This window comes from Cuculus canorus, chromosome 11 (assembly GCF_017976375.1).
Source record: "Cuculus canorus isolate bCucCan1 chromosome 11, bCucCan1.pri, whole genome shotgun sequence".
Classification (NCBI taxonomy): domain Eukaryota; kingdom Metazoa; phylum Chordata; class Aves; order Cuculiformes; family Cuculidae; genus Cuculus; species Cuculus canorus.
This window is the reverse complement of record NC_071411.1, coordinates 14,081,357-14,105,008: the sequence shown is the minus strand read 5'-3', so window position 1 is coordinate 14,105,008 and position 23,652 is coordinate 14,081,357.

Genomic DNA, 23,652 nt, shown 5'->3' with positions numbered 1-23,652 from the left:
ATTGTTTTACTTAAAATGAGCATTTTGGCAGTACTTAAGCAGGTAAGCGGCTGCACTGGAGCATGAGGAAGAGATGTGGGTGAGCAGACATAGGAATACTTGACAGGTTGGGTGAAGTCAGTCCCATCACCAAGATAAGCACCAGAGCAGATTGTGTGCTGTGTCAGAGGACACGAAGAGCAGCAATGGCTCAGATCAGCAGTGCAGGATACAATCACTGCAACAAAATGATGAGTAGTGAGGACTTGCAAGAGTTCTGAACAACTGCAATAAAGGCAATGAAAATTGTTGGTTTATTTCAGTTAGAAACTGTGAAACACAGGTTTTATAACTCAGGGTAAAGAGTCCTTTCTAGAGCAGGAGAACAGTGCAGATGACATGTTTGCTGTAGTTAAAAGACTTTTGCCAGCTCAGCCTGGTTGGGAAGGAGTCACGAGCTAGCATACTCAGCTTTTGCTTACCTCAATGTTCTGCAATATCCAAGTTTATTTTTAAAACCCTATCAAAAAGCCCAAAGCTTGAACTAATAGCTGCACCATTCAAATCCACATAATATTCAAATACGGACAATAACAGTGCAGATGAAGTAGTCTCAGGTACAGGAGAGAACAACTTCAAAGGCTGAGCAGTAAGATATACACAAACACCTAATAAATACAACAAAACCCCTATTAGTCCAGGAAAAGCTGACCTGACCTTGAGGCCAAGGAAGCAGGAGGAAGCCACTTGCGTGGCTGAAGCAAAGAGGACATAAAAGCAGGCAAGGAGTTTCCCAAGAGGCAACCTTTACTTAATAACTGGACAGCACATAATGGCAGTGACCAGCCACAGAGCGCGGTGCTCAAAGAACAAGAGAATTTTGTGGCCTCAGCTCTTCCTCTAGTCTAAGGCCATTTGAACACAGCAAAAGGCAAGGTACCACTTGCTGACAGATCACTGCTGTACAGCAGTGCAGCCCATGCCAGGCTCATCAACCAATTACGGTGGTGTTGGAACACATCCTGCAGCCCATGTACAGGAGCTCAGATTTTTATATTCTTAGTTGCACCCTTCAAACCCCAACTCTACACGCACACATAGAGCCAGCAACTGCCAGCAGACAGTGAGCAGCTCGTGCGCAGTCCCCTACTGTCAGTCACTTAATTTCTTCAGGCTGAACCACAGGACATGAATTACAGTCTTAGCTTGCTCTTTTTCAGAGGCCAGAGCACAGGGATTTCACATACAGGTTCTAGTTCGGGTTTTCCTCTCTTTTCTTGAGGAGACTCAGTTCCTTCAGTGCTCAGATTCTAGGATTTTAATGGCTTTAGCTCTGTTTCCCCCTTTCCTCCTCTGCATCTAATACTTCAGCCCATAAATCTCTGCAAGCACACAGCACAAATAACAGATAAGGAAAGCTGCATAGCCATAAAACATGCTGGAAAGAAGCAAAATAAAACCCACCCAATACAAGGATTATAACCATCAGAAGAGGCAGAGAAAGTTAGATTAAGTGCTGCTGTCAAATTCAAGTAAGGCTCGGAAAAGCTGCACGATAGCTTAATTACGCTACAGTAGATCATAATCAGCAATGTTTCATTCTGCTGATGGAAGAGCTTCAGAAGAGCAGATGAATACTGGGCAAGCTAAGTTTGGGATGGTTTTTGCATATAAGGTGCTGTACTAATGGCTGATAGTTACTTCCCTTATTTCCCACATCCCTGTACACCTCCCTTCTACCAGAAATGCACATTTGGAAGGAGTCTGATGGACCCATCTCCTTTAAGGAGGACATAAATGTCCATCCATTTCCCACCAACCATCATCCGGTATAGACTGCACGAAAAAACCTCACACTGCATTGCCTTCTGCATCTGTGTAATGATGGCCACAATTAACATTAATAACTATTTCACTCCATAGATTTAGTCCTTTTCCTTTGGGTAATTATGATCTTTCTTCCTCTCCCCAACACTCATTTCAAATTCCCAGGGGTAATATGCAGCCAGTTGATTTTACATTTATCTCAGTTCTATTTTTTTGACACATTTCAAGCCAGCTCTGCTGAAAAACATTACAAAGCCAAAAAAAAAAAAAGCCTGCTTGTTAATAAAATTCACATCACCTCCTTCTTTGCTTCTTTAACATGCTGCTTTTATTTGGTCTAATTGCAACTCTCAGCGTGATTAATCACAGCATTTTTGTGGGGAGCTGGGGAATTTGATATCCCTGTCCTCATATGGATCTGATCACGTTCATGCTGAGAGTCCAGGCACGCTTCCGGCAATCTTAATGTAAAAGCTTAGTGTGTACTAGACAAGGAGGATCATTTGACACTAATTACTACTGTTGCTATATTCACCTAGGTCTCAAACATGGACTGAAGACTGAAGCTAGATAACATGGTTGTGCCCTGGGAGATAAAACTTTCCTCTGTCAAGAGTCTGTCTTCCTGTCTGTAGGCTCTTCTTTTCTCAGTTTTGCCTCTGGACATAGACCACTTACCAGATAAAAGGTTAGTAGGTATGTTGGAAGTTTAAAGCATTAAAATTATGCCAAGGAAGACTCTTAAACCAAAGAGCCAAGTCTCTTTGAAGAGAGGCTGCAGAAATAGTAACAGCCACTATGGAAAGCATACTCAGAATTAGTCAGCGTTAAGTTTTTCAAATGCAGAAAGATAGGCATCACCAAAGAAATCTCCTCAAAACCAAGTCCAAGTCTTGCAATAGTGTCTGATTTAAAATCAAAATAAAAATCTCATTTTGTATTACTACTACTGAAAAGTTCTTAAATTGACAGTATAGGAATATCATCTTTTTCTTATAGAAGGTAGTAGCAAAGCTCACATGGATTTTAAAGAAACACAAAAAGCATCAGTTTACATTTCTGAAACATCATCTGGAGGTCACACATTAATATTTAAAGATGACACAATCTTGTTCCCACTGTACTGGTAGGAGCACCACATCTACAGTTATCTTCTCCAGTACTAGTTGGATCTTTCCAAGTTAAGCGATGCAGTGTCTTGCACACTTTTCACCATCCAGCCCTCCCCCAGACTAGCTGGAGAAAGGGCTTAAGTTGTTTCCCCAGGAGTGGGCTTTCCTCCCCCACTTGCTCCCTGGGAGACAGACTGTCAGACCAAATCAAAACCACACAAACACAACCAACCATCTCTTACTCACTGCTCTCCCAGGCTGCATATTCTCCACATCATTTGCTTTACAAAGCGCTTTAATTAAACGGTAAAAGCCCACTGATTATCACCTGCTCAGAAAATACCGTTTGAAATAGGAGAATTAACTATAGGCTCCTACTCTGTAGACCCAGAGTTCCATCTTTTTCCTGATGATCTCCTACAAGTGCTATTCCCCTTTTGGTGCTTCACCAGATGTTCCCACTTCTACACTGAAAGGCTGAGAAAGTAAAGAGCTAACTGCAGGATTTAGCATGGTGTGTGAAGGGAGATGGGGCCCTTTGGCAGGAGGCAGAAGATCAAACCAGGTCGGGTACCCCGTATTGCCAAGCCTGCTGGCGGCTGCATGCTTGGAGAGGTGTTTGGTGCAGCGCAGAGAGGGAGGTACGATGGCAGCTGGTGTCTTTCTCCTCACTGGGACCCTTGGGGCACTGCTGTAACATGCCATGAAAACTGCATTTAGTCCTGATCCCAGTGCTGTAAAAAGACAGGCAACATACAGAAAGACAGTCCCATCTTCCCATGCAAGCAAGCATGAAGCTGACCAGCAGCCAAACTAGTCACTCGCTTACCATTAATCACCCCTGCTCCAGGTCAGCAGTTACTGATGGGGTGATGATACCTGCACCGGTAGAAGGTGACAGGTGTGCAATAATGGGATGTGATGCTCCTAAAATCCTCCACCTGAAGTCTCTGGTTGAATGATGAAGATTTCCCACACAGGCACATCTGCAACTCTTTGTAGCCCTGACAACAGGCTGCATGTGAAACTGTTTCTCAGCGTTTAAGGTATTCACCCAGTGACAGGCCCCTCCAAAATAAAGTGGAAATACAGGCTCTGAAAAGCCCTGCAGAGCACAGCATAGCCCTGCCAAAACCAACACCTCACAATTTTTCACTTATCTCAACTGGTCTCCCTGCCAATTGCTTTTCCAGGTGCCCAACTCCCAGACTCCCCCAACCAATGCTTGAGCAAGATCTGATTGCAACAAACAGCTCTGAAAAGGCATTGCTGCTCTGAAATGATAATTCTATTTGCATGCTTGAATTCTTTAAGGAAAAGAGACTTTTCTCCACCATAAATTAAAACAAACAAACAATCAATCAAACCCAAAGTCATCAATAATACTTTCAAATACTGTGAAATTGCATTTACACAGGTATGTGTTGTCATGCTTTTAACCATTACTTAGCAAAAGGCTGAACCTGTAGAAAGAGGTAGTGCCACTTTCACCAAAATAAGTTCAAAATAACTACAAATAGGATAATCAGCATTACCTAGCTACTAGGAATAAGAGGATGTGTAACTTTACTTCTCTAGCCTGTAATTTATTATCCAACTGTACTGTTTCTCCAAGTTCCCCATTCAGATCTGCCAGGTATAAGGGATGGCATAAGCCAGGTATCTTCTGTTGATTATTAAGCAGTTGGGACAGGTTAATGGAAGTTTCTGTGTTCACATAGTGCAACTGCAGGTCCATGTGTGCATAAACTCATCCCAGCCACACAGTCCCTATTGCTCGTGGCACAAAACATGCTTGGATTGAAAGGGGAAAGTCAGCCAAGGCTGGGAATTTTATTCCTGCTGTGCGTTACGCTACACACGGTCAGAATAATCTATCAAAGTACATGTCTGAGCAGCCAGTTTTGGCTTTTAGTGTTGCTGAATATAGACTTCTGGGGAGTATCTTCAGTTCAGACACTGCTAACTTGAGAGCACAGCATGAGCATTAAACACAGGCAGATTTGAAACCCAGCAGTACACACAGCGAAGCAGGAGAGCCCAGAGCCAGTGCAGGACCTTGTCAAGCTCCAGAGCCCTGCAAAGCAAGTCCCCTGTCAGCCACTTCACTCTGTCCCCAAAGGGCTCCTTCCCCCAGCAAGGGGCAGGAAAACACCTGGAGGTACACAATGCGACCTTGTTCCTACTAGACAACATACACCCCTTTCTGCAGATTTCTTCCTCCTCTAATCACTCAGCCAAGTGCATTTGTAGGCAAGTTGTGTCTGGAAGGGAGCACACAGGCAGCAGCAGGAGGTACATCTGTTATAGCACACCAATGGAAAAGTCAGTAACAGGTGAACGCATGCTGTGCTTCGTACAACCAAAACATCCTCCTAAAGAGACATGAGGACCATCCTTCTCTGGATAAACACTAGGGCAAGCACAGATATGGATTACTAAGAGGGTATCCTCATGGATGACACAACAGACCATACACTGAATTTAGCCACCTTTTCCTCAGCTCAGCATAGAAAGAACCCAAATGAAACAAATCATCCCACACATCTTTCCTCCCCACCCTTATCCAGCCCACAGGGCTTCTGGCAGATTTCAAATGAAAAAGCACACGATTGGGATCTGTGGTTTTTGCTACTAGATCTGCACACCGTGTCCAGGCTGATGCTGGCATCTGACATGGCCAACTGGGAGCAGAAAGGATGCTGAGCAAAGGGGGAAACCGTGAAGGGAGAGGAGTACACCTGACCCTCTCAGCACAATCTGGGTGGAAACAGGCTGTTATTATCTGTCCTAGCACACTGCAACGATTCTTGGGTTTTAGTGAAATACCAGAACAAAGTTTGTGCTGGTTACAAGTAGAAAGATGAGAAGAAATTCCCAAGGTAAAAGGGATGTTCTAAACAAACCTCTACGATGTTTCTGCACTGCTCAGAATCTTAGCAAGCAGCAAAAATGCACGGGCAACTTACACCAGTTTGGCTCAGCGTTTTAGTTTGGTCTCCAAGAGAGCTCGTATTATTTGCTCTGTATTGACACACAGTCAGACCATCCATTCACCTCCTGCAAATTGTCGTTCCATGACTCACCTCCCTAGTTGTTTCTCTTTCTGGAGAATTCAAAGGAAGTTGCATCTTCTCAGGCAATTAGCACATCAAAGAATCGTTTCTGTCCAGACTTCTACTCTTATCAGTAGCCTGGTTGATTAAAAAAAAAAAAAAACAAAGAAAGAAAGAAAATGTATCAAACTACAATTCAGTTCTCTGTTCTCCTTAAAATATTAACAAGACATTGACATACTGTAGTACTTGCTGCATGAAACCTGCTGTGATTGGGGATAACCAAGATGTTTCAAAGGGCTATGAATCAACTCAACTGCGAAGGCTTCAAGTCTTTTGCTAGGCAAAAGTGAAATATGCTCACTTAGAACCAAGTGACCATTTGAGTATTTTTCCAGTTATCTCCAGAACATTTATTAGGTTAGGAGGTTTTATTTATGAACTCTGAAACTTTGCTGTTTCACAGCAAAGAGGGTATTATCTATTTAATGTTCCTTTTGTTCTTCTGGACATTTGCATTTATTTATTTTGATTCACTGCTGCACAGGTACAAGCCTCCAAGTACCTACAGTTTTAAATACACTCACAACGCACACATCTTAGACATTTAAAATATATTTACTCTAACAGCCTCCCTAGAGCCAGACTACCTCCATTCCCAGGTGATCAAAACTGCCTACACACATCAGCTAACACTAAACTTCCAAAACCACTCACATGACTTTGTGCAAATATGCTTCATAGTTTGGCACATTTAGGAGAAAGTTAGAGCTTGTTACAACAGATTTATTTAATATAAGACTTAACAGAGAGGGTTTTTCTCCAAGGCCTTACACTAGGAAGTTATTTACCCCCCAGATAAGCCCAGCCTATACACAGATCGCCTTGCTAGCAGGGAAAATTCACTTACTTATCTGCCTTTGCCCACTGGCAAGGTTAAAATGTTGCCCAAGTGCCTCCAAGTGATTTGAATTTAGAACCAAAAGCAGAAAAGTCCTGCCTATACCCAAGCTCTCCAATCTGCATGCAAGTTTCAGATTAAATGATCTGTTTAACGCTGATGTAAACCAACATCCAAGCTGCAAACGAGGGACCTGGCCTGTACAATAGGACCAGGGCTCAATAAAACAGAGCCCACTGTGCCTCTGCCAGAAACAAAGCAAGCATGGAGCAAGTTTCCAATAGACACCAGGCATGAAGAATGTCTCCACCCCAAAATATGGGATTTCAGCTTTTGCTAGACTTGGGATTTGCAAGTTTCATTGGACTTTGAGTGTAAATTCTGTGGACCCTTGAAATCACACTTGTCCTAATTGATTGATGCGACCAATGGATTTGGAGCTTCTCTGTAAAATCATTGGAAACTCGGTATGTCAGGCTGGTTTTGAGGGGTTTTACACACGACCCACACGACCACCTGTGGTTCAACAAATGGCCATTTGGAGAAACAAGCAGGAAAAGAAAGATACAAGAAGACCATTTCCATCAGACCCTCACAGCAGAGGAAAGACAAGGCACAGACAAGGATTTCCAGGAAACTGGGTTGTGCTGGAGATTTCCAGGCACTATCCATGCACAGAAAGGGCACCTCAGGAAGGCACAAGGGTGCAGGAGGGCTTCCTGCAGAATGAACGAGGAAAGTGGCACACATAAGGATTGCAACACGAGCTAGGGCTGAGGCAGCAGCCTCTGCCTTACACCTAACAGCCTGTTATCTACAACAATGACACCTGGAAAACCACTAAAAGAAATTCAGGCTATACCCTAGCAGGGGAATTACTGCTCATCTCTGAAAGGGTTCCTTCCCTGCCCATTTAAGATTTTGGATGCATGCAGCAGCTGCTCACTGGAAGGTTTTTAAATTTATTCCCATGATTGTCTCTGAAAACAACATGCAGTTGCTCTAATTTATGCGTTAATGGCAGCAAGCACCACCCCACTGCACAAGGAGCTGCAATCCTGCCATCGGCCAGCAATGCCACCACCACCGCAATCCACAAGCAAGTAGGACACTAAAGGACCAGAGTATTACAGCAGAGGCACATTAAACCTTAGTGCTCGGTAGCCATCATCCTGCTTTACAGACAAAACACATCTCCTGGTTTTCAGGCTCTTTCTATCCCTGCCAGCACACCAGGTATGCAGTGGGGCATCCGCTATAAACAAAATTATCCTTAGGTGTGGTGATACCAGCTCTGCCTTTGTTGACTCCTAACTCTGCTTTTGAAGGCAGCAAGGAAAGAAAACATGAAGATACAGTCCTGACTGTATAACCATCCATTTTTCCCTGGCTTATCTCATTTCACATGTGTAAAGAACCACAGGGAAAACATCTCTGAAAGCAAACAGAAACAAGAACATGCTGTATCCCCTCAAAATCAATGCAATTTTCATTCAATCTATCAGCAGCAAGTTTAAAAAAATGTGCAAAACCTAAAGCACGGGCACTGGGGACTGCTTCCAGCAATAAGGGTCAGGAGGATCTCCTGACAAGCTTTAGCTTTGCCGCTATCGGTGATGATTTTGGGATGGATGTGTAGCCCAAGTTCAGTCCAGGAAGTCCTTAAGCATCTCCTGAAAAGGAACCTCACCATCTCTTTCTGACAAAACCACAGAATGGGCATAAAATCCTTCACTTGTAAAAGAAAGAAAAAAAAGAAATCCCATACCAATACAAACACAAAAAATCTGCTTTTGAACTTAATTAAAAGAGGAGTAGCTTTTACAACATAAATAACATGGCATTAGGCAGAGAGCTGCATATGGAAGGATGGGACTGAGGTTGTCGGAGATGCAGGTGATGACGAAGAATGCCTGGAAATGAGCTGTTATCCATGTTCAGCATTTCTCCAATCATTTTCATATTAGCATATCTCTAAGTGCATATAATTTTCACATCAAAGAGTAATTTTTTAGGCATTTAAAAAAAAAAAAACCACCACGACAAACCCCCCTAGGATTGAAGTAGAGAATAATTTCTTTGCTGAAATCTTTCAAGCAGCTCCGCTCCATGGCATGACAGAAAAATTACAGAGGAGACGAGCATTTAGAAAACTCTTCCCTGGAAGTCAGATTATTCTTCAAGCACATGGTAAAAACAGGTTCAGCCAAACTGTGATAGAAAATGTAAAGAAAGCCCTGGGAGAACCAGGCCCCCAGCATCTTAACTCAGGAGCAACCTGCTTTCTCTGCCTGTTGCTTAGGGGATGAAGTAATCAGCATTTAGCTGATGGTGGAGAGATAAAACTGGAGACAAATCTGAGCCTTTCTTGTCTCCCACCAGTCCTTCCTGGCCAAGACGGTCCCCATGCAACAGCCAGGAGCATCTCTCGCCCTTTCCCTCTACACTGATCATCCTCTGCTCTGCTTTCTGCAAAGCCATTTTCCTCCTCTGGGTCTGTACAGGAGCAACATGGACAGATGCCAGACACTTCTCTCCTGACCTAACCAGGGCCTCGCAGGGGCCCGTTTGCTTCCCCAGCCCTCGCCCCTGCAGTGGCTCAGGAGCCTGGCCTTTGGTGCTCTGTTCCAGCAGTCTCAGGAACGGGGCTTGGGCACGAGCTCTCATTTAATGAGATTTTATTAAAAGACTCTATTACAAATAGCCACTTAAGCAAGTGAACCTTTGGAGCCTTTAGTCCATGATGTCAGTACTGTGGCTGGATGTTTCCCGGGAGTATTAAACCTGATGCTAATATAGGGCTGTTCTATATGACAGCTATAAAACTGCTTAAGCGTACCAGGCAGGAGGCCAGCACGGCTTTTTGTTGCCTATCAGGGCTTGGCTAAAGGTCTTCTGTAAGAAAGCAGCAGGGAGCAGGGCACTAGGCAGGGATTCAGCTCTCCCTCACTTCCCTTGCTAGGCTGGAAAATCCACATAGCAAAGGCCTTTGCATCCATACCCATGTCTCCTTTGCTTGGTGAAATTATCCATCACTGTGCCCAGCCTATGGGGCTCCAGCTGGGGCAAGGAAGCCCCTAAAGAAGTGCTGCATCACTACCCATAAGCTATATACCACACCACCTCTCTCTCCCCATCCTGATTTGCAGTGGTGGTCAATGAACACCCAGTTACCTTAAGGTGAGAGGGTTCATGGACACAGGCAGTAACACAATTTACACAAGCCTAGCTTTTCGGTCCGCTCTCACCTGCTCTTGGGCAGCATCTGCCCACCTGCCCTCTCCACACATACATTCTGAGGGCTACACATGTCCACCAGCAGCTGCCCGGCCACAGCAAACCTGCTTGTTTGCAAATCACACCCAAGATACACAAGGAATGCAAACCATGTTTGCTCACGGTAACTGATATTAAAACTAACCGTAAAACTGGTTCAACCCAGCTGTCAGCTGGGGAGCAATAAGCAGGGGCCAGGATAATCCACACTAATTGCCTTCCAGTCTGCAGGTCTCTGCCAATAGGTGGCACCAGCAATTTTTGGATACTCTACAACATGGTACATGGCAATTTTTGGATACGCTACAACATGGTGTTCCCTTGCCACAAGGCATCCAGCCCATCAGTGTTGCATAGAAGATGGATGGACCATCTATTGCAACAGCAGCATCCAGGCCCTTTCTTTTTTTGTTTGAATTAGGGGAAAGTTAAAACTCCTGCAAACCAGTTTTTCCTTCCCCAGACAAACATATTCAGGAGTAAATTTAACTTCCGCAAGTTAAATTTAAGTTCTTTCAGGGAACTTAAGTCCGGAAGCTTGATACAAATAAGTCAGAAAAATTGTTTGAAATGGAAGCAATGTCTGAGCCTCTATAGAAGGCAAACAGCAAAGGTACAGTTTAACACAGAAAAAGACAAAGCTTATTACAACTGAGCCTGGCCTGGCTTGAAAAACATCCAAGTTGCAGTCTAACACAGTTTAAATACACATAGTATGAATACGTTACCTTGACTAGAGCATCCTACAGAGGAAAACTTCAAACCATAAGCGGGTCTGAGATACAAATGCTCAATTCAAACAGAAAAAAAGAAAGAGAAGAAATCCAAGCCAGGTCAAACCAACTCTGCAGCCAGCACAACTCTGCAGAGAGAGCTCCCCAGAGTCAAGATAAGGCTAGAAACAGCCAGACAAGAAAACTCACATCAGCTGTCCTGCACCCACTACAGGTGCATGGCATCTAACAGCTTCAGCTTACAACTCCACGCAGCTGAATTCCGCCTGTATAAATTATTAAAGACTCTGCAGAACATTACACAGTTCATGTAGTTAATGATTATAGTTCAGCGTCTAGGTCAGATATAATTAGATGTTACATTAAAATAGCTTCACAGAGCCATTTATTCTCATTTAATTACTTAAAATGATAGTATAATGAGCAGTGCTTTCAAAGAAAAAAGAAATCTTTTAATGAGTTCATTTTAAGTTAATATAAGGCAAATTAATCATTTAACAAAATGCAGTAAAAAGACAAGTTCATATTTTAAAATATGTTGTGCCTTTGTCACGGAGGTTAGTTTATTGCCATGGTGGGAGAGATACACAAACAAGCAGCTCTTGAAACACCATATCCTGAACACTGTATATCTGGAACATCTTTAAGCCACATTTCTTCCTTCCCCCGATATACCCGTTATGTTAAAGCCCTTTGAAATACAACCTGAGCAGCAGATTTACAACCATCAAACTGAGCCTTTATTCCAACATGAAACAGAGCAACGGCTGTACACAGTGGTTACCCAGAGCAGGTGAGCTTGTGACTAAGGGTTAATCGTGGGTTGGTTCATTAATTATTCATTTGCTGGCTCAGAAAATTAGCTTTCACTTGTTTGTTTGCTCAAGAAGTGATAAGCCCATTCCCTCACTAGCTCATCTATTCTGTTCCCTTCACGTCGTTTTTGAGATTTTAATCCTTTCCAGTTTTTGTAATCAGTCATTTTGGTCTTTTAGCAGGAGCATTTCCAAGCAAGCGGCAATTATTGGAGTGAAAGTAAGGAACTCTCTGCAGGGAAGGTAGCAGGCTCTGGTTCATAACCCTGCCAGAAACCATGTCTCTCCTCTCACACCTCCCTACAGCAGCCTACGCAGCATCTGAGCAGAGGTGTCCTTCTCTTCAGAGCCAGAGTCACCCCATTTCTGCTGCAAACAGGACTCTCTGCACTTAACACAAGCACTGGACTAAACATCTACATTGGGTTAAAAAAACATTCAAGATGTAATAGTGATTTGCGGGTCATCTCTCAGTCACCACCACTCATCCTCTTCTATCCTCACCTGAAACTACAGCCTCACTTAGCTGGAAATGAAAAGCTGAGAGATATTTGTGCAGGGGTAGAAGAAATCCTACTTCCTACCCATGTTTTTTTATCTGCATAAAGAAGAAAACAGCAACAACACGAGCCTTCTCAATAATATATTTGCAATCATTTCTGTAGTGTTGCCTGCAAAATGAGAGGTCTGTTAGCTCAGGCATTACCTGAATACCTTGGTGAGGGAGGAGAGGCTGACTGTAAAGCAGCAACAGCGCTGCTCCCACTAGGAACATAAATAATTTGGGGCTACACATTTCTCTCTTAACACATCGTCTCTGTTCCCAATTAGGTGAAGCCAATGGCTCTCAGCTGCTGCGCCCCCTCTGCAGCAGCTACAGGCTCAGGAGTTTGGTGCTATGACAACACGGTGGGTTCCATCCATCTCACAGGTGGTACAGGCAGCCTTCAGGTGCACCCACCCGTGACTTTCCCATCCCCTCCCTCCCAATTACCATGGTTTAGGGAGACCAGGACTGGGATATCACTCTCCCTTGTCTTTTTATTCTTTTTTTTTTTTTCTGCAACCTTACCCGCTGGGCTTTACAAAAGCAAAGCCACCCTGGCCATTTGCCCACGTACATCCAGCAGCAGCAAACCAAAGCAGGATGTGTGCAGCCAGATGCAGCCTCAAATGCCACTCACTGCCGCTTCCCCTTTTCTAGTCCAAAACCTGGATTTTGAAGAAAAACGCAACATCTTTCAGCTGCAAGAGCCCAAAGTGAGGCTCGTGTCACACAGTCATTAATAAAGCTTTCCAGACAAATCTGTCTGGAGGGATAATAGGCTTAAACAATTAGGAAAAAAAATCCCAAATGAACAAACTACATTTTTTGCAATGGAGTATTTTTCTTGTCCTATCCACTGTAATTATTTTCTAAATGTAGATCATTTTATATGATGCAGGCAGCAGTGCTCCAGAGCTAATCAGGCCATATGTTTTCACATTTCAGAAAGAAAACTAATTAAAAAGAAATGAAAAAAAAAAGAAATAAAAAGAAGGTTTGTAAGGCGGACTGGTAGGTTTGGGTCAGAGAGGAGTGGTGAAGGAATCCTTCTGGAATGTATACATTTGCTCTGCTCAGCTCTGCATTTTGTTTTCAGAATTGTTTCTGGCAGAAACCTAAAGAAAAATATGAACCAGATGTACAAGGAAATAGTTTCTTCATCAGAAAGAGAAGAATAGCCCTCTGTCTGCCAAGAGATTTTCAGACTTTAAATTTTACCAAGGTGAAGTTAAAAATACCCTTCAGTGATGGCTTGTCCTCCTGCAGCACTGGGGGCAGCCTGCTGCAGGCAGAGCATCTCTGGTTCCAGGGATGCCCTGTGAGACCCCCATGCGTCTTCAGGTCTGGAGTGTGCAATGGAACCTCCTGCCAGCACAGCCCGGCTGCCAGCAGAGACCCGCGCTACCGGGCGGGCAGCCAGGGTGCTGGGCAGGGTACCTGGCAGGCAGCTGCAGCAGCTGGGGTAGGGTTTTTCCAACCACTTCCAATGATTTAATGTGCCAGGGGCTCAGTCCTGAGCCATGGTCTCATGGCACTGCGTGCTGCCCAGAGCCCAGCTTTTGTAAAGGATTTAGGGAATTTGCCGGGGAGACCACGAGAGTCTGGTGGGCAGAGGGACTCCAGCCCTGTTCTCCCCGCACGCTGCAGTGATGGAGGGCAGGAGGCTTGGCAGGGTACTACGGTGCCCTCTTCCCTGGCTAGGGCAGCTCGGAGGGAAACAGAGAAGAGTGGGTTGGAAAGTCTCACCTGAGAGCAGCCCTTGGCAGAAGAGAGGTGGGAAGAGCTCAGGAGCTCCACGTCTGCTCAGCTGCAGGAGGAGTGGGTGTTAAATGATTTCTCTTTCATTGTCCTTCTCTTACTTTTGTCACATGAAGCAAATCCCCTCCAAGGAGTGGGCACCAGTCCTTTCTCCTCCGCTCCAGTGCTGTGGCGCTGCCTGTGCTGGTGTCAGGCTGGGCGGCTGGTGCTCCCTGGCCCTGGCACGGCCCTGTAAAGTTAACCCCTCTGTGGTGCTGGGGGTGCCCATGCCCACCTCCCTGAGCACCCCCACCGCACAGGCTGAGCACATGAACAGCAGCTCTGCCGGCAGAGATCTTCCCCTCACTATACTGGAAGATTCGGGAAAGGTCCCAGAAACAAGTCAGCAGCTTCGTCAATGCCTCTCAACGGAGGAACAAATAGCAAGGAGGCAAGGATCCACCGGCCAAGCACTGGGGAGAAAAAAATACAAATCATTCTATCTGCTCCAAAATACTGACTTGAGGTGGAACCAGGCAAGAGGGCAGGTACTTTGGTGTCAAAGTGCCTCCGTGCCACAGGGCTGTGGCCGTGCTCGAAGCCCTGCTCTTCTCCAGGGCTGGCTGCTCGCTGTCCCGGGGGCACCGTTGGATCTTGCTGGGAGAAGGGGGTCCGACCACACCAGGTAACCTGCCTGCAGACACCCCGCAGTCCCACACTGTCACACATGGGTGCTGCAGGGGTGCAGCCGACACCCCATGCCAGCAGGGCTCCTGCAGGCGCTTCCAGTCAGGTGTACAGCTTGGGAGGGAAGTTCAAGTAGAAGTTAATTAACACAGGAAGAGAGCAAGAGAGAGTGACCAGGGAACTTTAATCTCATTAAATACACCTCAAGGCTTAAATATCTGTACCTGCTTATTAGTAATTTTGCCAAGAGGAATCTCTTCCTGGCTTGTAGCTTCACTCCAGCCTCCCTGTGCCGGGAATAAGCTTCATGGGGACTTGTTCTTCTCTGCTCTAGGCAGGTCAGAAACCTGTCTGATCCTCCCACAGCCTGGATTTGCAAGGGGAAAAAAACCATCATGGGGGCTAGTGACATTTTTATCTGCTGAAAGCAGGGTATTTTAGTAGGGGGGCTCATCAGCTCTGACAAATAGGCTTTCTGATGAGGATCTCCAGTGGCAGTGGCAGGCGGAGGATCTCCTGTAGGAATTTGCTGTCCACAGTGGATGCCTATCTGTCTCTCAACAGTTTTTAATTCCAGAAAAAAAAAGTTTCCTAAGGTTTAGTAATTAAAGGTAAGAAAACCCAAGTCCTCACTATAGTAGTACTACAGGATCTTTGTTTTCTGGCCAGCTCTACTTAGAAACAAACAAATGCTGCAAGCTCTGAAGTTGGCTCAGCAATTTGGTTAAATTCTCACAGGCACTACCTAGTACAAAAAAGGAAGAAGTCCAATTTTTTTGCACTGAAGAAGACAGTTTCATCTGTTTGAAAGCCAGCCGTAACAGCTTCCCAGGTCTATCACAACTCCTCATAAATTTAAAACACTCAGTTGTTTTTCACAAAGCATCTAAAGCAGCTGCGATTTCACGTGGGACACCCCGAAGAGAAGTTTAACAGCGCATGTTTCAAGGTGATTGGTAAATTATCAGGTCATTGCTTCAACTTCCACAAACATCATCAGCCAACAGCAATAAAAATAGAAGTTTTGTTTTCAGGAGCCATCAAATTATTTTCCGGAGTTTGACTTCATGACGAGATACTAACTACGACACTACAGAAGCACTCAGCTGCTTAATTTGAATAGCACAGATGCAGTTCGGTTTTTAAGTCAATCAGAACAATAAATATAGAACCTCCAGATTTTTACAAGAACTACTGAGAATTTCACGTGCTTCATGTTTTAAATGTAATTTTTCTTTTTTGTCAGTAAGTAAGTCCAAAGAATCACACTTTTCTTAGGCGGAGTGGCATCACTATAGATGGCCACTGTTTGACTTAACTGGGATTTGCCTTATTCAGTTGTCTCAGCACTAGGGAAGAACTCCAGCACACACATTTCTTTCAGCTTCCCCATCTGATAGGGGAGCCAGCATATGTACAGGGTGGATATCTCCAACCTCAACATTTCCCTGACAACGATATCAAGAAAAAAACTCCAGGGGTTTTGTTAATAGAGAGGAACTTCAAACATCCTTTATTCCCAGATTTAAGCAGGCTGTAATCCTATAGGGCTGATTTTTCTCTAGCTGGTGAGAACAGATACCAACGAGTTGTTTCCCAAAACACTCAGAACTGCTACTGATGCCTTTTTATTTTTTTACTTGCTTGAAAACAATTTAAGACCCTCAGAATAACCAGGCATTCCGAATCGTTTCTCCCCCAGCTTTGGGGAGGCTGCTGCCTGTGCCGGAGGCACCAGGGCACAAGTCTGCCCCGTGCTGCACCGCTCCATTGGGGCCAGGGCTCAGCCTGGGGGGTGTTTTGCCCCAAAAGGCACAGCTCAGTGTGGAGTCAGCAAATGCAGACCATCCTGTCCCTGCTTAGCACTTTGTACTCATGTCTCTGGCTCACGGACTCAGTGGCCTTAACCAGGGCTCTGCCCTGTCTGCTCCTGCCCTGCTGCCCGCACTGCCTTGCCCTCCTGGGGCCAAGCAGCACCACCAAGGGAAAAAGGGCTTATAATTATGCACTGCAAATCCCTGCTCGTGTGGGCTGGCAGAAAATTACTGCTCAGGCAGAGAGGAAAATAACATCTTATTTACTGTCTCTCCTGGGATTTGTCTGAGGTCTGAGCAAGTGCTGGCTCACAGGCTGTGGAGAGGTGCCGAAATGCAAAACCCAGCTGCAAGCACCATCACATGCTCCTCACCTTGGCTTTGTCAGAGCCCAGCCCCGGTACCTGTCCTGGCACCAGTCCCCACATCAGCTGTCCCTCTTGGCTATCCCAAGGGCGCGCTAGCAGAGGACGGGGATCTCCTGCCTCCAGCCACTACAGGCAGGCTGCTGCGAGCAGTGGGTGACTGTCACCCCGCAGGCAGCAGGCGTGGGGCTGGCTTAACAAACACACTCGGGGAGTCGGGGCACACCGGCTGGAGACCACAGGAGCAGGCGAGATGCCTCTGCACACTTCTGCTCCATGGCACTGCCAAGAGAGCCAGGAGTTTTTAAAAAGGACCCTGCCTCCCCATTTCACTTTCCTGCTGAAAACATCTGGTCTGCTTGGCACCTATGCCGCAGCAAATATAGCAGAGCATCTTGCTCACGGGCACAGTGCCACCGTGACAGATGGGTACGAGCACAGGCAGCCAAGAGACCTTGTATCAGCATCAAGTGTGTTTGCTAAGGGCAGGATTCGCAGCCAGAAATGTCAAAATGGCTGAGTTTCCACGCCTGTAGATACCAGGGAGGCGAGATGGTGCTGAAGCAGCTCTGGGCAGGATTAGCTTTGAAATGGAGGGGGAAAAGCTAATTTCTGCAGCTACAGAGCATAATTTTTGGTTGCATGGAGCTCTATTAGCTTCTGACTTGGTGATATTCCTGCTGCCTCATCCTGTTTCCAGGTGAGAGAGCCCAGAGATTGTCCTGGAGATGGCAGGACACCAGCAAGGCAAGAAACCAACAATCCCACAGCCACGAGGGACACAGGCAACAAATTTATCTTTGCAAAATGGATTTAGAGACCTGCTCTCGCTTCACCTCGGGCCAGCTCAACAGGCACAGGGAGGTGCCAACACATCTCTGCTACGCGCTCCCTGGCAGCCCAGGGCAGAGCTGTGCCTGGCTTCAACAGAATGACTGCTGCCTTCTTTTTCCATTAGGGAGAGGGCAAAGGATTAATTGCACTAATTAGCGTGTCTTTCATTTTGCAGCGATTTCAGCGGCTAGACAGAGCGCTGAGCCTTGTGGCGGATAGGAAAAGAGGAGGGAGCAGGGAGGAGCAGATCTGCAGCAGAAGAGGTGTGGGGTGGACTTCCCAGCCCTGCCTTGTGCGTCAACCCTGTGTGGCACATGCCCTCGGAGCGGCCACAGGGACCTGGCCACTACATCACCAGCGAGAGACCAGCATCCTCCAGCCTCACGGCTGCTGCCACTCAGGGCTTCCCCTGCACCACAGGGGTTCAGCCGGGGGCGCCCCACCAGCCGCCGTGATGCATCCTCCATCGGCATTAGACGAGAGAATGGAGCAGTGCGGGGGCGAAGAAAGATGGAGCTGCCGGTGCCACGCACCCCGCTGCGCACAGCCTGCCCTCCACCGCCTGGCTCCTTGTGTCGCTGGCTGTAATGAGCCCTCTCTGACAAGTGATTGACTCGGCCATTATATTGCTGGGTGATCAGAGAAACAAACACACTCCATATAAAAATCTCGGCTTTCTAATCCTGAAGGCGCTTCCTGTGGGAAAACTTGGCGGGTTGTTTGGAGCAGGATGAGGCAGCATGGGATGAGCTATTCAGAGAGGCTGGGGAGAAATTAGGAGTAGGGCAGTGATGTTTTTTCTCCCTGCATTGTTGTAGCCTGCCTCACTCTTTCTTCAGCTGATACGTTGAGAAGAAAGTAATTCAACACACCCCCTGAATGGGAAAGGAAGGAGAGTTGGCAGGAACCAGCACGTCTGCACTTGTTTTAAATCTTTGTGTTTATTAAAGTACTCTGGAAGCCTCTTGCACTCCAGCAGCCTTTGGAACAGCACTGAAATAAGTTACATACTGGGAAACGCTTGATTTCCTGCAGCTCCGGACAAACGCACCTCCTGAAGGGACCAGCAAGGATGGCACAGGCATAAGCTATCTGTGCTTAACCCCATCTGTGAAATGTTCATATTCTCCAGTCTAAGCCCTTCATACAGAGGCAGAAATCAGCCCCAACCTGCTCTTGAGTCTAAGCATGAGGGTGCTGAGACTCAGATGTTTAAAGATAATTGTTAATTTTTTTTTTTTTTTTAATTTAACTTTGAACATGTGTGAAATGTTCCACTTACATGGATGCCCTTTCCTTCTCTTCCATGGACCGGGCAAGTTGCATCTTCCCCGGTGTGAGTAGCTCTCCCAGACACAAACGCTAGTGCTTATCTCTGTGCAGCAGAGCTTGGAGAGGCATGGTTGTGCCAGGCAGGCAGAGAGGAGGGCACTTTGAAGAGGAGGGCTCTTCTGGGTCACATCTGGGTCACACATTGGGTTTCACTAAACCTAAACCAGATTTGGTACCAGTGCCTATTGCTGCTTTCTGTCAGCTTTCCTGAGAGAGCTTCCACTGTCTTGTCACCCTCTGCCTTTACAACCGGAGGCTGGTAGAATATGACAAAAAGAGAAAAAAAAAAAAAAAAAAAGAAAAGAAAAGAGATTAATGCAAGATATTAAACCTCCAGGTTCTGAGTTTGCAGTGAGAAGGAAGATGTATTGTCTCTAGCAGTCACCTTCTCGACTCCTAAAATGCAGCTATATCTCCAAGGGAGACAACTCAGTTTTAAATGCTGGTACCCAGGACTGCAGGGAGCACCCTGTTACCAGAGCACCCTGATACCAGAGCACCCTGATACCAGACCCCATTTCCTGGCAGGGGTGAGCAGCCAGATCACAGGCGCTTGGTTCAGGATTCACAAAGCATCCACCACCTCCAGGAAAGCTGACAACCTCCAGCAAAGAATTGCTTTAGGAAAGATCATCAAGAAAGTAGTTAAATACTGAAATACCAGAAGAAGAAGAGCTGGAGACTGCTGGCAGTGCCCTGAGCCTCTCAGCTGCTGCCAAGAAATAGCCCAGACCACAGCAAACCCAGTTGAGGAAGGCTAACGCTGCCCAGACAACTCAGTTTGGGGGGGAAAAGTGCCAACAGCTTTCAAATCTTCCTATAAGCCCCTGAGTAGGACACCAATGAGTCGCAGGAGATATTGTTAACAGATCAGGAGTAAACATGTTACCCAGTACCAGTCTTTAGCTACTGTCAGTCTCCAATGCTTTAGGGAAAAGCAGAACAAAATCTCTCTAAACTAAAAGCTAAGGGAGGAAAAAATAACATCTATCTTTTCTTCAGGAAAGCAGCAAATCCCAGAATGTAAATGCAGTGCAAACCATCAGCCTCCAATCACCTTTCAAGTACCTCCAAAGATGTTTCAGAGCTCCTGTCGCTGCCGAGGAGGCAGGTGTCACAAGATCTGTATGTAGCCTTCCCCCACGTAGGAGGGAACCTGGTGGAGCACAGCCTCATCCAGCACCACTACTAATGGCACAGTTTCAGATGAGCTTTTCTCACTGGTCATTGCAATCTGTAGGAAAAAGCATGGGGTCTTCCTTAGGCAAGAGGTAAGGGGACACTCCAGGGCTTCTGATTCCTATCTTCCAAAGCTTCTCTCTCTGCTCACGTACTAGTGTTGCCTTTGCACTGAACCCATTTCCTGGTAAGAGAGAGTTTGGGGATGGTTTTAAAGCTCAGCTAGCAGCATCTCCAGCCACCAGTGCTGGGGAAGAGGCAACCGTGGCAAGAATTGTACCTCCTCATGCCTCTCTGTGCTGGATGAGGGGATGGTATGTCTCTTGTACATCTATCAAGGAGAGCAAAGAAAAGACATAGAAGGAGCACAGCTTCCTTAGTCCTTCCCAGAAAATGCATGGACTTTTATCAGCATCTCCTCTTTGGAGGCTGAACTCTGCATTGGAAAGGGGTAGGAAGAGAAAATCTACCTGTGTTTTAAGTAAAAGATGTCTAGATTGGGGGTTTTAGGTGAAAATGCTTTTCTCCCTTCCCTGCTCATCAGAAAAGGGCTAGGTTACAAGTCACCAAGGAGCAAGGACAGCTTTGCCGGTTCCCATGCTCCAGGAACCCATTTTCCTTGTCAGAGTGCAGGCTGCATCCTCCCCGAGCACTTGAGCCTCAAACCTCCAAAATACGGTGATGTTTTTGCCTCCAGCGTGTTGGAAGCTGCCCAGCGCTGCAGCCGGTGGCGCAGATCACTGCTGGCTGAAGCGGGCAGAGCCAAGGCTGGCGCGGGCACCAGAGCAGCTGGCTGTGGCCTCTGCCCGCAGCAGCGCGAGGGGCAAGTGGAGTCGTCTGGGACATAGAAAATTTCTTTTCAGTTATGTTGAATGGGACCAGAGGTGGGCAGGTGTGCATGAGGAAATCAGCTTGAGGTCAAAACAATGCAATGATATGAAATCCACTCTGAAAGCACACTCCCCCTCCCAACAAAAAAAAAATGTTATTTAGGAAGAAATCTATAGGAAAACTGAGGAAAGGAGCAAAGGTGCAAGTGAGAAAAAGGAAGTAAAATAGTAGGAAGTCACACGGCTGAGAAGGAGAGAATGAGAAGGGGAAGTCTGTGCAAGTGTTTCACGAGGAAGGAATATTTTGCACAGGAATGGAGTAAAATTTTCCATACCTGAACATCAGGGTTGCTCAAGACCCTCTGATTTGCCACAGCCATATTTTTAAAATTGCCTCTGCTATCTGGAATGCAAATCCAATGCTGATTTTAAAAGAATGTGGCAGGTCTGGAAACACAAGAGCAAACAAAAGAGCCTCGCTGCAGGTACAAGGGGAAGTGCACCTTTCACCTTCCGTATCAGGGAAATAATGCAGGCCTGCAGGTCCAGATAACTGAATTTTCTAAATACACATAGCTGGTTTAAATACATGCGGCAGCTCCAGCTGATTACCAAAACACACTCTGGATATCACGAAATGGCATAAAATACAGAAAACATACAGCAATCTACTGCATCCTGCAACAAGGACACAGATGTCCTTTATCCACCTGCAATTACCTTCATGCAGGTCTGTCTTATTCAGAAGCTCTGCAGCCTCCAGACTTTGGAGATTTACCTCTTACATTTAGGGCTTTTTTCTTTTTTTTTCTTTTCAGTTGTGAATATTACAGCTTCAGAGATAAAAAGAAGCTGGGGGGAAAAAGAGAACTCTTTACCTGAGAAGCATGAACAAGAGGAATAAGAGGGCACAAAACCCAGAGTTTCTCCATATTCCTTCTTTGCATGCTTTATTTTCCCAAATAAATATTTTCCCAAACTGAAAAAAACTGGTCCAGGATATACTTCCATAAAGTGTAAAAAAAAATTAATGTTGCTCAGCAACATAGCAAATTAGGAACATCCAGCAAAGAGCTGTAATTTATCATTGATTACCAGAACAGACCCAAACATGCTACTATTAAAAAATTAAAGCGAGCGAGACCTGGAAGTGACTATAATCCCTTCAGCTTGGTGGAGTAGGAATCTAACTCAGCTTCCTTCTTGTGCTAATAATTATAAGGACTTTTGAGGTCTGAGATTAGATTGTTTACAGTTTTGCCTTTTTCAAATAAATTAAGGTCTATCTGAAGCCAACATGGATTTCCCAGAATGGATTTGTCTCCTGCTGCACAGGTTCTCTGTGCTGTCTTGTGCCAAGAGTACCCTTAGACTGATAGAGAAAACATTTTTAAAAAGATAAAAAATGGGAAACAATGAATTAGCCCAAGAAAAAAAGACCAATATCTATACAACACCACCCAAAGCCCACGCCTGCAAAGGAGCAGCGTTCCTGTGTCGGCAGTGGGACCTTACCACAGATGGGATAACAACAGGCTCTCCAGTCTGCTGACAGCCTTTCTGAGATGGAAAGAGGGAGAAGTGGAAACTGTATCACCTGCTTTAATTCTTCCTTCCTGTTTCTGGATGCCTGTACTGTTTACTCCTAAATGATGCAATACAGGACTTTGATAAGATAGGCCCTGGGTGAGATTTTCCCTGAAGATGACAGTTAATGTTGTATGAAGAGTTGCCCTAAAAGGGTGCTTCTAGAAAAGCTCTTTCTCCAGCTAACCTCTCCTCCAATTTAGTACTTTACATCCGAAATTTGAAGCCAATTTTCTTTTTACTTGAGCTTTAATGAAAGGAGCAAATTATTTATAATAGTTGTTACTCTAGGAAGAGGCAAGCAAAGCTCTTAGTACTTTTGCCTTGGACCTCATGTCACTGTCTCGCACTTCAACAGAGACACGTTTACATTTTTTACTCCAGAGACCCATTTATTCAACCCAAATTAACACAAAAACCTATTACAGCAAGATTCTTCCCTGCCCACGATGTGAAGATTGCTGGGTTGCCTTGGTGCAGGAGGCACATGGGAGGGTCTCACAGAGCTCTGGATAGTCTACAAACCACAGGTCTACAGCTGATTCAAGGGTGGCCTTTGAAAGTAGGCAACCATCAGCCCCAGTCCCGGTGGGTTTTAGAGTCTCATTATCACAAGGCCTTACTGTAGCTCTGCCTCATTCCCTGAGACAAGGCACTTCTGCTGGATATCAAGCACAATCCTGCTCCATCCGACAACCCAGGAACACAGGTGGAAGCAGAGTGAGTGCCTTTGCAGCTGTGGGCCCCAGACTCATTTCATTTAATTAAATTACTCATTTAATCCATTATCAGCTTCTAAACGAAAAGCATTTGTAGACAGGAGCAGCTGAGAGCAGGAGAATGCCCATTACCTCTGCATGGGAAGATAGCAAATGCTCCTGGTTTTACTCAGTTGCAGTGCCTGACCCTCTGGATGTGTTGGGTGAGCATACGAACATTTCAGCTACTGTGCAGTCACACCATTTTTTTAAAGTAGCTCAAGTAGCTCTGTCTGGGTCCTGATGGGGTGGACAGGACTTGAGCATCCATCTTCTCTCTTG